Genomic DNA, 17,762 nt, shown 5'->3' on the forward strand with positions numbered 1-17,762 from the left:
CCTTGGGAAAATAAAAAATTGGGGGCGAAAAGATCATTTTTGTGAAAAAATATGATTTTTTATTTTTACGGCTCTGCATTATAAACTTCTGTGAAGCACTTGGTGGGTCAAAGTGCTCACCACACATCAAGATAAGTTCCTTAGGGGGTCTACTTTCCAAAATGGTGTCACTTGTAGGGGGTTTCAGTGTTTAGGCACATCAGGGGCTCTCCAAACGCAACATGGCGTCCCATCTCAATTCCAGTCAATTTTGCATTGAAAAGTCAAATGGCGCTCCTTCCCTTCCAAGCTCTGCCATGCGCCCAAACAATGGTTTACACCCACATATGGGGTATCAGCGTACTCAGGACAAATTGCACAACATTTTTTGGGGTCCAATTTCTTCTCTTACCCTTGGGAAAATAAAAAATTGGGGGCAAAAAGATCATTTTTGTGAAAAAATATGATTTTTTATTTTTACGGCTCTGCATTATAAACTTCTGTGAAGCACTTGGTGGGTCAAAGTGCTCACCACACATCAAGATAAGTTCCTTAGGGGGTCTACTTTCCAAAATGGTGTCACTTGTAGGGGGTTTCAGTGTTTAGGCACATCAGGGGCTCTCCAAACGCAACATGGCGTCCCATCTCAATTCCAGTCAATTTTGCATTGAAAAGTCAAATGGCGCTCCTTCCCTTCCAAGCTCTGCCATGCGCCCAAACAATGGTTTACACCCACATATGGGGTATCAGCGTACTCAGGACAAATTGCACAACATTTTTTGGGGTCCAATTTCTTCTCTTACCCTTGGGAAAATAAAAAATTGGGGGCAAAAAGATCATTTTTGTGAAAAAATATGATTTTTTATTTTTACGGCTCTGCATTATAAACTTCTGTGAAGCACTTGGTGGGTCAAAGTGCTCACCACACATCAAGATAAGTTCCTTAGGGGGTCTACTTTCCAAAATGGTGTCACTTGTAGGGGGTTTCAGTGTTTAGGCACATCAGGGGCTCTCCAAACGCAACATGGCGTCCCATCTCAATTCCAGTCAATTTTGCATTGAAAAGTCAAATGGCGCTCCTTTCCTTCCGAGCTCTGCCATACGCCCAAACAGTGGTTTACCCTCACATATGGGGTATCAGCGTACTCAGGACAAATTGTACAACAACTTTGGGGGTCCATTTTCTCCTGTTACCCTTGGTAAAATAAAACAAATTGGAGCTGAAATAAATTGTGTGTGAAAAAAAGTTAAATGCTCATTTTTATTTAAACATTCAAAAAATTCCTGTGAAACACCTGAAGGGTTAATAAACTTCTTGAATGTGGTTTTGAGCACCTTGAGGGGTGCAGTTTTTAGAATGGTGTCACACTTGAGTATTTTCTATCATATAGACCCCTCAAAATGACTTCAAATGAGATGTGGTCCCTAAAAAAAAATGGTGTTGTAAAAATGAGAAATTGCTGGTCAACTTTTAACCCTTATAATTCCGTCACAAAAAAAAATTTTGGTTCCAAAATTGTACTGATGTAAAGTAGACATGTGGGAAATGTTACTTATTAAGTATTTTGCGTGACATATGTCTGTGATTTAAGGGCATAAAAATTCAAAGTTGGAAAATTGCGAAATTTTCAAAATTTTCGCCAAATATTCGTTTTTTTCACAAATAAATGCAAGTTATATCGAATAAATTTTACCACTAACATGAAGTACAATATGTCACGAGAAAACAATGTCAGAATCGCCAAGATCCGTCAAAGCGTTCCAGAGTTATAGCCTCATAAAGGGACAGGGGTCAGAATTGTAAAAATTGGCCCGGTCATTAACGTGCAAACCACCCTTGGGGGTGAAGGGGTTAATTATGTTCCTTGCACACGCTGAATGAAACACTTCTAAAATTTTGCCCCTCATACCGTGAAACCGTCTCGGAGGTCGGACTTTCCTTCCTAATGAGACGAAGCATGCCTGTCAAAAATAACCCCTTGGTGCTGGGCGCAGCCTCCTGAGCGTTGCTTTTTTGTGGTCCGGAGTCTGCGCTGTTGTATTATCCCTTGGCCAAGTGCTGTTACTGCGCATGCCCATGAATCCCAGCCCTGCAGTGTCATCTGATTTATTCACACTGTGGGGCTGGGATTCAAGGCCTTGCGCAGTAAATATCTTTGCCTCTCACTCATGTCCTTACACCTGCTTCAGACTGTGCGGCGTCAGCTGATCCCTTATCGCATGCCATGGCTGTGAAGCCGCACAGTCTGAAGAAGGCAGAAGGAGATGAGTGAGAGGCGAAGATATGCCCTGCGCATGCCCATGAATCCCAGCCCCCGCAGTGTCTTCTGATTTATTCACACTGCGGGGCTGGGATTCATGGCCTTGCGCAGTAAATATCTTCGCCTCTGACTCATGTCCTTATGCCTGCTTCAGACTGTGCGGCGTCACCTGATACCTTATCTCATGCCACGGCCGTGAAGCTGCACAGTCTGAAGAAGGCAGAAGGAGACGAGTGAGAGGCGAAGATATGCACTGCGCATGCCCATGAATCCCAGCCCCGCAGTGGGAATAAATAAGACACTGCAGGGTGTGATCTCGGGCAAGGCGTTCACACAGGCGCAGCCAGCCTGACAACAAATGATGTCAGAAGACGGGCAGCGCTAACTGTGCATGGCCAAGGGATAACATAACAGCGTAGGCTCCGGGACAGATTCAAACAACGCAGAGGAGGCGGCGCACGCCACCAAGGGGGTTGCTGCGTGTCATTACGAAGGAAAGTCACACCTCCGGGACGGTTAATCGGTATCAGGGGACACATTTTATAAGTGTTTAGTTCTGCGTGTGCAATGAGTATATCAAAAAGAGCCACCTTGTCCAAATGCAGCATTAGTGCTGAACAAGGTGGCTCTTTTAGTTACAAACGCCTGGGGGGGCGGTTCCTTTTAATTTTTGTTGGCATTTGCAGGACACGTTGCCGGCTACACAGCAGGCCGAAGCCTGCAATGGAGGCAGCTTATTGTCTGTTGTGTCTGCGTGGCATTTGCAGGACACGTTGCCGGCTACACAGCAGGAGAACAGCTGGCGTTACTGAACCCCACTGACAAAGGTGGCGGGTGTTTTTCTCTGTGCAGCCAGCACTTCCGGGCACCAACTGGCAGTGTTAGAGCCCAGGGACAGCAGGAGGAGCAGAGTGTAGACCAAAGCCTGCACTGGAGGCAGCTTATTGTCTGTTGTGTCTGCGTGTCGTTTGCAGGACACGTTGCCGGCTACACAGCAGGGGAACAGCTGACATTACTGAACCCCACTGACACAGTGACAAGTGTTTTTCTCTGTGCAGCCAGCACTTCCGAGCACCAACTGGCGGTGTTAGAGCCCAGGGAATCAAGGAGGAGCAGAGGAGCAGAGTGTAGGCCGCAGCCTGCACTGGAGGCAGCTTAGTGTCTGTTGTGTCTGCATGGCATTTGCAGGACACGTTGCCGGCAACACAGCAGGGGAACAGCTGGCGTTACTGAACCCCACTGACACAGTGGCTAGTGTTTTTCTTTGTGCAGCCAGCACTTCCGAGCACCAACTGGCGGTGTTAGAGCCCAGGGACAGCAAGAGGAGCAAAGTGTAGGCTGAAGCCTGCACTAGAGGTAGCTTATTGTGTGTTGTGTCCGCGTGGCATTTGCAGGACACATTGCTGGCTACACAGCAGGGGAAAAGGTGGCGTTACTGAACCCCACTGTCACAGTGGCGAGTGTTTTTCTCTGTGCAGCCAGCACTTCCAAGCACCAACTGGCGGTGTTAGAGCCCAGGGAATCAAGGAGGAGCAGAGGAGCAGTGTGTAGGCCGAAGCCTGCACTGGAGGCAGCTTATTGTCTGCTGTGTCTGCGTGGCGTTTGCAGGACACATTGCTGGCTACACAGCAGGGGAACAGCTGGTGTTACTGAAACCCACTGACACAGTGGCGAGTGTTTTTCTCTGTGCAGCCAGCACTTCCGGGCACCAACTGGCGGTGTTAGAGCCCAGGGACAGTAAGAGGAGCAGAGTGTAGGCCGAAGCCTGCACTGGAGGTAGCTTATAGTCTGTTGTGTCTGTGTGGCATTTGCAGGACACATTGCTGGCTACACAGCAGGGGAATAGGTGGCGTTACTTAACCCCACTGACACTGTGGCGAGTGTTTTTCTCTGTGCAGCCAGCACTTCCGAGCACCAACTGGCGGTGTTAGAGCCCAGGGAATCAAGGAGGAGCAGAGGAGCAGAGTGTAGGCTGAAGCCTGCACTGGAGGCAGCTTATGGTCTGTTGTGTCTGCGTGGCGTTTGCAGGACACTTTCCCGGCTACACAGCAGGGGAACAGCTGACATTACTGAGCCCCACTGACACAGTGGCAAGTGTTTTTCTCTGTGCAGCCATCATTTGCGAGCACCAACTGGCGGTGTTAGAGCCCAGGGACAGCAGGAGGAGCAGAGTGTAGGCTGAAGCCTGCACTGGAGGCAGCTTATTGTCTGTTGTGTTTGTGTGGAGATAACAGGACACGTTGCCGGCTACACAGCAGGGGAACAGCTGATGTTACTGAACCCCACTGACACAGTGGCGAGTGTTTTTCTCTGTGCAGCCATCATTTGGGAGGACCAACTGGCGGTGTTAGAGCCCAGGGACAGCAGGAGGAGCAGAGTGTAGGCCGAAGCCTGCACTGGAGGCAGCTTAGTGTCTGTTGTGTCTGCGTGGCGTTTGCAGGACACGTTGCCGGCTACACAGCAGGGGAACAGCTGATGTTACTGAACCCCACTGACACACTGGCAAATGTTTTTCTCTGTGCAGCCAGCACTTCCAAGCACCAACTGGCGGTGTTAGTGTCCAGGGACAGCAGGAGGAGCAGAGTGTAGGACGAAGCCTGCATTGGAGGCAGCTTATTGTCTGTTGTGTCTGCGTGGCGTTTGCAGGACATATTGCCGGCTACACAGCAGGGGAACAGCTGGCCTTTCTGAACCCCACTGACACAGTGGCGTGTGTTTTTGTCTGTGCAGCCAGCACTTCCGGGCACCAACTGGCGGTGTGAGCCCAGGGACAGCAGGAGGAGCATAGTGTAGGCCCAAACCTGCACTGGAGGCAGCTTAGTGTCTGTTGTGTCTGCGTGGTGATTGCAGGACACGTTGCCGGCTACACAGCAGGGGAACAGCTGACATTACTGAACCCCACTGACACAGTGGTGAGTGTTTTTCTCTGTGCAGCCAGCGCTTCCGAGCACCAACTGGCGGAGTTAGAGCCCATGGACAGCAGGAGTAGCAAAGTGTAGGCCGAAGCCTGATTGGAGGAAGTTGGAAGGGAACCTTTAACCCCCCAAGGTGTTTGTAGCTGAAAGAGCCATCTTGTGCAGCACTAAGGATGCAAAAGGAAAAGGTGGCTCTTTTAATTATGCTCCTTGCAAATGCACAACTAAACACTTATAAAATGTGTCCCCTGATACCGTGAAACCGTCCCGGAGGTGGGACTTTCCTTCAAAATGGGATGCAGCAGAGCTGTCATTCCTACCCCCTTTTAGAGTCTCTAATATCACATGTGACACTGACCTTCTAATGGAGGGTAGAAAAGGTGCAGAGGCAGTCCGGAGTGGGCTGTGAGAAGAAAAGAAACTTATAAGTATCCCACATGTATACCTCTGCGGTGAGAGAATTGCAGATTAATAAGAGTCTAAGTGATTCCAATTAGAAATCCAGGTAATTACCGGAGTCTGCAAGGGTCCTGTAGCACTGAGTCCGTCACCATGGTGATGCAGTGTAGAATGGTGACAACCCCCAGTGTTTTAAGCTGAAGGCGTCTGACATTTCCAGGCATGCCCAGTACAGCGCTCCAGCACAGTGCTGGAAGTGCTGTGTCACAGGAGTCTATGTAAACAAGCAGTCTGGCCACGTGGGGATCTATGAATCTGTGTAGTCTGTCTGAGAGGGGGGATGTGCCTGGAGCAAGGCCGTGTGATCTCTGTGAAGAGCTGAAATTGAACACCCCAGGGGAAATGTCTAAAAACCAGGAGATGGACGGGACGGAAGAAAAAAGGGGGAAAAAAACCCTAATAGTAAAAATAAAAATAAAAGATTAAGGATTAAAGGGACGGGTAGCCTCTTGGTAGTTATATTGGAAAAATACGCCGGAAAAAATAAGCACAAGACGAAAAAGAATAATATAGAAAAAATAATAAAGAATAATAAAGAAAAAAAATGAAAAAAATAAGGAAAAAACATCCCAGAATATCAGTAAAATGAAAAAAAAGGGGATAATAATAATACCGTATATCCCGTAATGAGGAGGGAATAAGATTTTATCGTTGAGCACTTTGTTGTAGCGGTCAGGTTTAGCATAGGAATAGAGATTATTAATGATGGACAGCAAAAAACCAGACTAATACTAAAGAAAATAATAATGAAAATAATGACTGAGAAATAAAAATTAAAAAATAAATAAAAATAAAAAATAAAAGATGAACAAAATTATTTATTTTTTATTATTTTTTCTTTATTATTCTTTCTCGTCTTGTGCTTATTTTTTCCGGCGTATTTTTCCAATATAACTACCGAGAGGCTACCCATCCCTTTAATCCTTAATCTTTTATTTTTATTTTTACATTTTCTTCCTTCCCGTCCATCTCCTGGTTTTTAGACATTTCCCCTGGGGTGTTCAATTTCAGCTCTTCACAGAGATCACACGGCCTTGCTCCAGGCACATCCCCCCTCTCAGACAGACTGCACAGATTCATAGATCCCCACGTGGCCAGACTGCTTGTTTACATAGACTCCTGTGACACAGCACTTCCAGCACTGTGCTGGGAGCGCTGTACTGGGCATGCCTGGAAATGACGTCAGACGCCTTCAGCTTAAAACACTGGGGGTTGTCACCATTCTACACTGCATCACCAAGGTGACGGACTCAGTGCTACAGGACCCTTGCAGACTCCGGTAATTACCTGGATTTCTAATGGGAATCACTTAGACTCTTATTAATCTGCAATTCTCTCACCGCAGAGGTATACATGTGGGATACTTATAAGTTTCTTTTCTTCTCACAGCCCACTCCGGACTGCCTCTGCACCTTTTCTACCCTCCATTAGAAGGTCAGTGTCACATGTGGTATTAGAGACTCTAGATAGGGGTTAATGTTGCTCCAGGATCCGGCAGATTGCAGACTACTTTGTTTTTTTTCCCTACATATTTTTTTCCCTGCATGTTTTTCCTGCAGATTTCTTGCATGTATATGGTTTATGCTGAACCTAGGGTCTGTAATATAACGGCCGCGGTCTCCTTTTTTGCTCCTTCCTGTATATTGGACTAGTGACCTCAGGGGTTAATACAATAATAGGAATTAGGCTCTTGGGTGGTTGTGTATATATATATATATATATATATATATATATATATATATATATATATATATATATATATATATATATATATATATGTTGATATTACTTACAGGGCATACCTAGGCAGCCCTTCTCATACTCCTCTTGCTTCTCCTGGTTCTACAATATTTATGTTCATAGGGAGTCCCTACATTACCCCTGGACTTAGGGGTTCTAGTTAATATCATTTTGTATATATTAGGTTGTAAATATGCATGTATTGTATATATTGGATCCTCGTTTTAGGTGAATATTATTGTGTTAATATATTGTTTACTGTATATTGTTCATGTCACAGATACATGTACAGCATATCTATATCATGTACTTACACTGTATGTTTGTTTTTCAGTGTGGTTTTGACAAAGACCAGCCTTGGTCGAAACGTTAACCGTAACTTAAAGTATCCGTCATTTTCTCTGAACACTAATAAGCATTTGGTGATGCCTGTACTAAAAATAAAAAATACAACTTTCACGTAAAAACCTGCAAGTCTTGAGTGTGCGGCTGTTTTTTCTATAGACATTGTGACTTTGTGTTCAGCCTGCACCTTTTTTTTCCATACGGAGTGCACCACATCTCTTGTACTATTCCTACCCCCTTGGCGCCATGCGCCACCTCCTCAATATTGTTTGATTCTGTCCCGGAGCCTGCGCTGTTATGTTATCCCTTGGCCATGCGCAGTTAGCGCTGCCCGTCTTCTGACATCATTTGTTGACAGGCTGGCTGCGCCTGTGCGGACGCATTGCCCGAGATCCCGCCTGGCAGTGTCGTCTAATGTAATCACACTGCGGGCCTGGGATCCATGGGCATGCGCAGTGCATATCTTTGCCTCTCACTCCCCTCCTTCCGGCTACTTCAGACTGTGCGGCGTCATGGCCGTGGCATGCTATTAGGGATCAGCTGATGGCACACAGTCTGAAGAAGGCGGAGGGAGATGAGTGAGAGCCTGAGGTGAAGATATGCACTGCGCATGCCCATGGATCCCAGGCTCACAGTGTGATTAAATCAGAAGAGACTGCGAGGCAGGATCTCGGGCTGCGCGGCCGCACAGGCGCAGGCAGCCTGACAACAAATGATGTCAGAAGACGGGCAGCGCTAAATGCGCATGGCCAAGGTTGAACATAACAGTGCAGGCTACGGGACAGAATCAAACAATGCTGAGGAGGCGGCGCACGGTGCCAAGGGGGTAGGAATGACGGCTTTGCTGCTTCCCATTACGAAGGATAGTCCCACCTCCAGGACAGTTTCAAGGTGTGAGAGGACCCAATTCATAAGTGTTAGGTTCAGCGTATGCAAGGAGCACAACAAAAAGAGGCACCTTTTCCTTGTGCAGCATTACTGCTGTACAAGGTGGCTCTTTCAGTAACATACGCCTGAGGGAACAGGTTCCCTTAAATTTCAGTTGTGTCAGCGTGGCGTTCGCAGGACACATTGCCGCAACACAGCAGGGGAGCAGCTGGCATTACTGAACCCCAATAACAGAGGAGCAACTGCTGACTGTGCAGACAGCACTTCCTGACAGCAACTGGTGGTGTTGGAGCCCAGGGAATGCAGGAGGAGCAGGCTAGAGTTATTGCCGCAACACAACAGGGGAGCAGCTGGCATTACTGAACCCCAATAACAGAGGAGCAACTGTTGACTGTGCAGACAGCACTTCCGGACAGCAACTGGCGGTGTTGGAGCCCAGGGAATGCAGGAGGAGCAGGCTAGAGTTATTGCCGCAACACAGCAGGGGAGCAGCTGGCGTTACTGAACCCCAATAACAGAGGAGCAACAGTTGACTGTGAAGACAGCACTTCCGGACAGCAACTGGCGGTGCTGAAGCCCAGGAGTGTAGGCCGAGGCTTAATTGGAGCAAGTTGAAAGGGAACCTTTAACCCCCCCAGGCGTTTGTAGCTGAAAGAGCCACCTTGTGTAGCACAAATGATGCCAAAGGAAAAGGTAGCTCTTTTAAATATGCTCCTTGCAAAAGCAGAACTAAACACATAAAATGTGTCCCCTGCTACCGTGAAACCGTCCCGGAGGTGGGACTTTCCTTCGTAATGGGACGCAGCACAGCTGTCATTCCTACCCCCTTGGCGCCGTGCGCTGCCTCCTCAGTGTTGTTTGATTCTGTCCCGGAGCCTGTGCTGTTATGTTATCCCTTGGCCATGCGCAGTTAGCGCTGCCCGTCTTCTGACATCATTTGTTGACAGGCTGGCTGCGCCTGTGCGGACGCGCTGCCTGAGATCCCACCTCGCAGTGTCGTCTAATGTAATCACACTGCGGGCATGGGATCCATGGGCATGTGCAGTGCATATCTTTGCCTCTCACTCCCCTCCTTCCGGCTTCTTCAGACTGTGCGGCGTCACGGCCGTGGCATGCTATTAGGCATTAGCTGACGGCGCACAGTCTCAAGAAGGCGGAGAGAGATGAGTGAGAGCCTGAGGTGAAGATATGCACTGCGCATGCCCATGGATCCCATGCCCGCAGTGTGATTAAATCAGAAGAGACTGCGAGGCAGGATCTCGGGCAGCGCGGCCGCACAGGCACAGGAAGCCTGACAATAAATGATATCAGAAGACGGGCAGCGCTAAGTGCGCATGGCCAAGGGATAACATAACAGCGCAGGCTACGGGACAGATTCAAACAACGCTGAGGAGGCGGCGCACGGCACCAAGGGGGTAGGAATGACGGCTGTGCTGCGTCCCATTATGAAGGAAAGTCCCACCTCCGGGACGGTCTCACGGTATCAGGGGACACATTTTATAAGTGTTAAGTTCTGCGTGTGCAAGGAGCTAAACTAAAAGAGCTACCTTTTCCTTGTGCAGTATTACAAGGTGGCTCTTTCAGTACAAACGCCTAGGGGGGGAGAGGTTCCCTTAAATTTCAGTAGTTGGGTCAGCGTGGCAGTCGCAGGACACATTGCCGGCTACACAGCTGGGGATCAGTTGACGTTACAGAAACCCAATAACACTGGGTCATGTGTTTTGACTGTGCAGACGGCACTTCTGAGTATCAACTGGCGGTGTTGCAGCCCAAGGATTACAGTTCAGGTGGTAGAAACATGAACGCAACAGGAGACCTGGATACTGTAGCCAACCAATTATTTAATCTGGAAGAGGAGTGGCAAATTCCTGCGAGATCCAGGCCTTGTTCATTTTCAGAAAAGTAAGCCGGTCAACATTATCGGAGGATAGTTGCATGCGACGGTCTGTTAGTACACCACCTGCGGCACTAAAGACGCGTTCCGATAATACACAAGCAGCAGGGCAAGCCAGCACCTCCAATGCATACTGGCTTAGCTCTGGCCATGTATCCAGCTTAGAGCCTAAAATTTGAAGGAAGAAGAGCCGTCTGGGAGTACAGTAAGAGGGCCAGACATGTAGTCTGTCACCATGTGATGGAAATGTTGCCTCCTGCTGGCTGGAGCCGTCTGTGATGGTGTAGACATGTGTGCCGGGCACACAAAACTGAGCCACAGTTGGGCCATACTGGTCTTGCCCTGTGCTGAGGCACTTCTTCTGCTCCCTCTTTGTGCAGAGCTTCCTCCACTGCCTCGACGCACTGAGCTGCTTTGTAAAGCACTAGCAGCACTGCTCTCAGTTGGACTGGAGAAGATGATGGAATTCACCAGTGTGTCTTGGTACTCCCGCATTTTACGCTCCTGGTTCAAAGGTGTTATGAGGCTTTGCAAGTTGTCCCGGTAGCGAGGATCTAGGAGGGTGTACACCCAATAATCAGCCGTGTTGAGAATGTGGGCGATGCGGCGGTCGTTTCTCAGGCACTGCAGCATGTAATCAGCCATGTGCTGCAGACTGCCAACTGGCCAAGAAACACTATCCCCTGCTTGAGGCGTGATCTATGCCTGCTCTGCATCACCCCACCCTCGCTCTGCACACTGACTACTGGAGAATTGTGTAACTCCCTCCTCTGGACCGATGTCTTCCTCCTCCATTGGCTCCTCCTCATCCTCCTCACAAAGTGTCCCCTGCCTAGGCCTTTGTGAGGAACCACGTAGGGCTGACTGTCCAGAAGCTGATGGAATTGGTGACTTCTCATCCTCCACCTCTTCCATAACATCATCCCTTAGCGCTTGCAGTGTTTGTTGAAGCAGGCAGATAAGGGGGACAGTCATGCTGACTAGTGCATCATCTGCACTCGCCATCCGCGTGGAATAATCGAAGGGACGCAAAACCTGGCAGACGTCCTTCATAGTGGTCCACTCAGTGGTTGTGAAGTCTGAATGGCGCGGAGTGCGATTTCTTTGCGCCTGATGCAGCTGGTACTCCATTACTGCTGGCTGCTGCTCACACAACCGCTCCAACATATATAACGTGGAATTCCACCTGGTGGGTAGTTCACATATGATGCGATGTTCTGGAAGGCGGAATCGGCGCTGCAGAGCTACAATGCGTGATCTTGCCATGCTGGAACTCCGCAAGTGAGCACACTCTAGGCGGACCTTGTGCAGCAGTGCTTCAAGATCCGGATAGTCCCTCAAAAAACTCTGCACGACCAATTTGAGCACATGTGCCAGACATGGGATGTGAGTGAGGTTGCCTAGGGCAAGAGCTGCCACCAGATTTCAGCCATTGTCACACACTACCATGCCAGGCTGGAGATTCACTGGCACAAACCACATGTCGCTCTCCTGCTTGATGGCATTCCAGAGCTCCTGCACTGTGTGGCTTCGATTCCCCAAATAAATTAATTTTAAGACGGCCTGTTGACGTTTGGCCACAGCTGTGCTCATGTCGGTCATAACAAGTAAACGTTCACGGGTCCATGTAGAGGTGGACTGTGACGGCTCCTGCAGCGATGATTCTGAGGAACTTGTGTATGAGGAGGAGTCAATGCGTACAGACTGGATTCGTGCAATCCTTGGAGTTGGCAGAACACGTCCTGCGCCACTCGCACGATCTGTATCCGGCTCAACAACATTAACCCAATGGGCAGTGAGGGAAAGGTATTGCCCCTGTCCATGGTGACTGGTCCATGCATCGGTGGTGAGGTGGACCTTGCTACTGATGGCGTTCAGTAGCACGTGTTTTATGTGTTCCCTCACATACTTGTGCAGGGCAGGGACGGTTTGCCTGTTGAAATAAAAGCGGCTGGGCACATTGTATTGTGGGACTGCCAATGCCATCAAGTTACGGAAGCTGTCAGTCTCCACCACCCTGAATGACAGCATTTCAAGGGACAGTAGTTTTGCAATGCCAGCATTCAGAGCCTGTGCTCGGGGGTGGTTTGCCGAGAATGGCCGCCTTTTCTCCCATGCCTGTGCTACTGATGGCTGTAGACTGGGCTGGGAGTGTGAGGATGACTGGGAACGTGGTGCTGTGGGTGGAATTACAGTGGGTCTCTGGACAACAGTGCCAGAGGTTCTTCCATGGAGATCCTGTAAGGAAGCCGAACCAGCTGTGTGTGAGCTGGAGGAAGAGGCAACAACACGAGCTGAAGAGGTGGTAGGTGCCGCTGTTGGTTGGCCTAGCTATTCAGTGTGTTTTTGTAACTCCACCGTGTGCTTGGTCCGCACATGTTTCCACATTTTTGTGGTATTGAGGTTGCTGACATTTTTCCCTCTTATGACATTCTAATGACACATCTTGCATTTCACAAAGCAAATGTCATCTGCAACTGTGTCAAAATAGGACCAGGCACTGCAAGTCTTGGGAGCGCCCGTTTTGGCTTTTGGAAAAGGCATGCTCCTAACGGGTGTCGAATTGGAGGCTACAGGAACCGCAGTCTTCCCCCTCCCTCCCCCTCTTTGGCCCGTTCAGAGAATCTCTTCCTCAGAGCTGCTCCCACCACCTTCCTGTACCTCATGCCACGATGGGTCAAGGACCTCATCATCTACACTACCCTCTGCCACCAACTGCTTCTCCTGGGTAGTCTCGGCAGGACAGTACGCACCGGAAAGTGGCACCTGAGTCTCATCATCAGTTGCGTACTGCGGTGTGGTGACCGGATGCACTGGCCCACCTGTCTCTTCAGAGTCAGAGAGACAAAGCTGTTGCGCATCACTGCATTCTGCCTCTTCTTCCATTTCTCCAATGCTGCTTGGCTGGCTCGCTGTTTCCAAGCCAAGAGCTTCAGAGAACAGAAGTAGAGATGGCTCCTGTCCTGGGCTCTCTGACTGCCTGGGCAATTTGGCAGGTGGTGAAGAGACAGATGGGTGCTCTCCAGTGCTCTGTGCCTTAGAGGATTTGGCACTAATTGAAGTCGATGTGTTAGCTGCCATCCATCCGACAATGGCTTCAATTTGTTCTTCACGCAGCATCGGTGTACGGTGATCTCCTACAAAGCTGCGCATGAAGGACTGTTCCCTGCTGAAACTGGGTGATGATGAGTCACCGGAGCCCGCAGCAGGCACAGAATCCCCACGTCCTCTCCCTGCTCCGCGCCCACGCCCACGTGCCTTACTCCCTGCCTTCTTTATCTTGGTTGACTGATAAAGATAAGCAGAAAAGTACTAAGGGCTTAGTGTGCTTATTCCTGAACAGCTCCTAACAGGTATAAGGAACACTAATTTTCTAAAGTGTGGACTAGACTTTAATATGAGCTAATGTGGCCTACACAACTGTAAAGTGGTGTGTTTGGTGAACTTTATTAATTTTCTTTTTTTTGCAGAACTGACTACAGAGTGAGCTGCACTCACACACAGACCATGCAGACAGCCATGAACAGCGCTGCAATGCCAAAACAAGCTCCTCTATGTAATCCTATTTAGTGTTTTTCCACAATCTAGCAGAATACGGAGGGAAAGCCACTAATAGGATAAATTAGAAATAATGTGCAGCAGGCTGCACTAATTGAGAAACAGACAATGGAATGGTATGAGGCAGTCACGCACCCTGAGCTGACTACAACCGGCTGTGGCTGCGGACAGACTACAGAGTGATGTGCACTCACACAGAGACCGTGCAGACAGCTGTAAACGGCGCTGCAAGGCCAAAAAAAGCTACTCTATGTAATCCTATGTAGTGTTTTTCCACAATTTAGCTGGATACGGATGGAAAGCCACTAATAGGAAATATTTGAAAAAATGTGCAGCAGGCTGCACTAATTGCAAAAAAGGACAATGGATAGAACAGTATGAGGCGGTCACACACTCTGTGCTGACTACAACCGGCTGTGGCTGGGGACAGACTACAGAGTGATGTGCACTCACACAGAGACCGTGCAGACAGCCGTAAATGGCGCTGCAAGGCCCAAAAAAGCTCCTCTATGTAATCCTATGTAGTGTTTTTCTACAATTTAGCTGGATATGGATGGAAAGCCACTAATAGGAAATATTTGAAAAAATGTGCAGCAGGTTGCACTAATTGCAAGAAAGGACAATGGATTGAACGGTATGAGGCAGTCACGCACCCAGAGCAGACTACAACCGGCTGTGGCTGCGGACAAACTACAGAGGGATGTGCACTCACACAGAGACCGTGCAGACAGCCGTAAATGGCGCTGCAAGGCCAAAAAAAGCTGCTTTATGTAATCCTATGTAGTGTTTTTCCACAATTTAGCTGGATACGAATGGAAAGCCACTAATAGGAAATATTTGAAAAAATGTGCAGCAGGCTGCACTAATTGCAAAAAAGGACAATGGATAGAACAGTATGAGGCAGTGACGCACTCTGAGCTGACTACAACCGGCTGTGGCTGTGGACAGACTACAGAGCGATGTGCACTCACACACACAGAGACCTTGCAGACAGCTGTGAACAGCACTGCAAGGCAAAAGCAAGGATCTCACACAGCGGTTGCTAAATTAGCCTTGGTAAAGCACAATGAAGCAAATCGCTATCTCTAAACTGGCCCTCAGTCAGAACACAGCGTCCTGTCCCTAACTGAATTCACAGCAGAGTGAGCCCTAAATGGCGGCAGAAACTTTTATAATGCATCATGACATCATTTCAGCAGCCAATCACAGCCATGCCAGTACTTACATGCCCACCATGCAGAACAGGATGTGCCCACACTTCTAATCATTCCTCATTGGCTGAATTAGGGGACTTTGAATTGTGGGAACTTCCGATTCCGGTATCCGATATACTGAAAATATCGGAACTCGGTATCGGAATTCCGATACCGCAAATATTGGCCGATACCTGCTGAATGCTGAACACTATTGGTGAGGCTTTTTTAAAATTCCTTCAAAGTCCGCCATATGTCTGGTTCAGTTTTGTGCCAAATCACCATGTAAAAAGCATGAAAGAAGCATGCATGGATTACATTAAATTTTAATAAAGGCAATTACTAGAAAATCTATTGTGCTTTTATCACATAAACTGAGAGACAACAATATCTCAACATGCTGGAAATGATGGGACCATTAATTATCCCATTATGGTACCAATAGGGAGGCTTCAAAGACATCACACTTCCTAGCTACTTAGCCAATTAGTTTTGGTTTAAAGGTGTAATTTGGCTAATAATTAATATTCTATCACTTAGTAATTATGAAGTTGTTTATATATTCAATAAGTATATGCCATTTGGCAAGTCTGTCTGCCATAAAACAATCTGCAATATTAATTTCTACTTGGGAACCTACTTATGCAATTAGAAATCCCAAAATGAATGCACAACATAATGAACACTAGTTTATCCATATTGTAAAGGATTATACTTGGCATAAATATCAATAAATTCTTGTTTCCAAGTAAATAGAATAACTGTACTGAAACATGGGAAAGAATCTGAGATAAACCATTTGATGTATTGCAGACCTGCTGCTTTAATTAACCTTATTTCCAGAGACCTGCGACAGGGTCAGTCCAGTCAATTAATTAGAAAAGAGCTCCAAATACTTTAAAGTGAAATAATTCATTACAGTAGTACAATAGCTTCTTGCAATGTTCGTTCCATGTGTGTATCTTAGGCACAAGTTTAATTAAGCTGTAGGTGCCAAAAAAATGGATTTAAAATGGCTTTTATACTGCGCGGTTCTTTCCCTCAGCCTGCACTGATGGGAGAAGGTAATTCATTTCTATTCTCATTTCAATGGCACCATTTGATTTCAACTTAAAAAGAAAATAACTAATTGCTTGGCCTTAGGCCACTGAGCTCCATCGTTCCAAACAAAGACGATTTTCTGTGTTCGCTACTATAATAATAATCATTGCTATAAAATCGAGATGCTCCATTCCCTGTTTCATTTGTAATTATGGTTGCTATCTATTTAAAAAGTACATTCTGGAAGTGTTTCCTGCATTTATAACAAGCCAATTGTATCTAGAAGCACGCTGCACACTAGAAGCATAAGACAGTCAAAGCAAAGCTTGTTAAAAATAAATATTATCTTTATTTTTTTCTGAAATATGCATATTGGATATTTAAATCCTTACATATTCAAAATCATATATGGCATCTAAGGAAGGATACATGATGATAACCTATTGACGACATTATCGCCTTGAGCAATCCAAAGACTCTACCTAACCAGCCTTGGAAGACAATTTGAACCATACTGCAATAGTACTGTATATCATGATGTTCTCTTTGCTGTACTTTTCACCCCAGTACTCAATATTTGCTTTTTAACTAATACTACATTCTCCAACATTTATACTTCTTTAAATTCCATTGTAAAACAATAGCCACAAGGTACACTCAGATCTACCTCTCTGGTCCAGATGTCACCTCCCTGCTCTCCAGAATCCCAAAGTGTCTATCAGCCATATCCTCCTTCTTCTCCTCTCGCTTCCTCAAGCTCAATGTGGACAAATCTGAACTAATTATCTTTCCTCACTCTCGCATATCTTGCCTACCTGATCTATCTATCAAAATAAATGAAATCACACTTTCCCCTGTCCCCAAAATCCGCTGCCTCGGAGTAACCCTTGACTCTGCCCTGTCCTTCAAACCGCACATCCAAGCTCTCGCCACCTCCTGTCGCCTCCAGCTCAAAAATATTTCCAGAATCCGTCCTTTCCTCAACCCACACTCTACCAAAATGCTCGTGCATGCCCTAATCATCTCCCGCCTCGACTACTGCAACATACTCCTCTGTGGCCTACCTTCTAACACTCTCGCACCCCTCCAGTCCATCCTTAACTCTGCTGCCCGTCTAATTAATCTCTCTCCTCGCTACACTCCTGTTTCCCCTCTTTTCAAATCCCTTCACTGGCTCCCAATTTCTCAGCGTATCCAGTTTAAATTACTAACACTGACCTACAAAGCCATCCATAATCTTTATCCTCCGTATATTTCCACACTAATCTCTCAATATCTTCCCTCACGTAATCTCCGGTCCTCCCAAGACCTCCTCCTTTCCTCCACGCTTATTCGCTCCTCACCCAATCGCATCCAAGACTTCTCCCGAATATCACCCATCCTCTGGAATTCAGTGCCCCAACACATCCGGTTATCCACTACTTATGGATCCTTCAAAAGAAACCTGAAAACCCATCTCTTCAAAGAAGCTTACAGCCTGTAAAGACTA

General features: G+C 47.3%; 1 long non-coding RNA gene across 1 annotated transcript; it reads left to right on the top strand.

Annotated features, from left to right (window-relative positions):
• The first annotated feature begins 6,830 nt into the window (after nt 1-6,830).
• LOC143818224 (uncharacterized) lies at nt 6,831-7,899 on the top strand. The gene is made up of 3 exons (XR_013224396.1): nt 6,831-6,893; nt 7,004-7,048; nt 7,689-7,899. It is a non-coding gene; the product is annotated as an uncharacterized LOC143818224 (long non-coding RNA).
• Nucleotides 7,900-17,762: the final 9,863 nt, after the last annotated feature.

The sequence above is a fragment of the Ranitomeya variabilis genome, chromosome 3, assembly GCF_051348905.1.
Source record: "Ranitomeya variabilis isolate aRanVar5 chromosome 3, aRanVar5.hap1, whole genome shotgun sequence".
Taxonomy (NCBI): Eukaryota; Metazoa; Chordata; class Amphibia; order Anura; family Dendrobatidae; genus Ranitomeya; species Ranitomeya variabilis.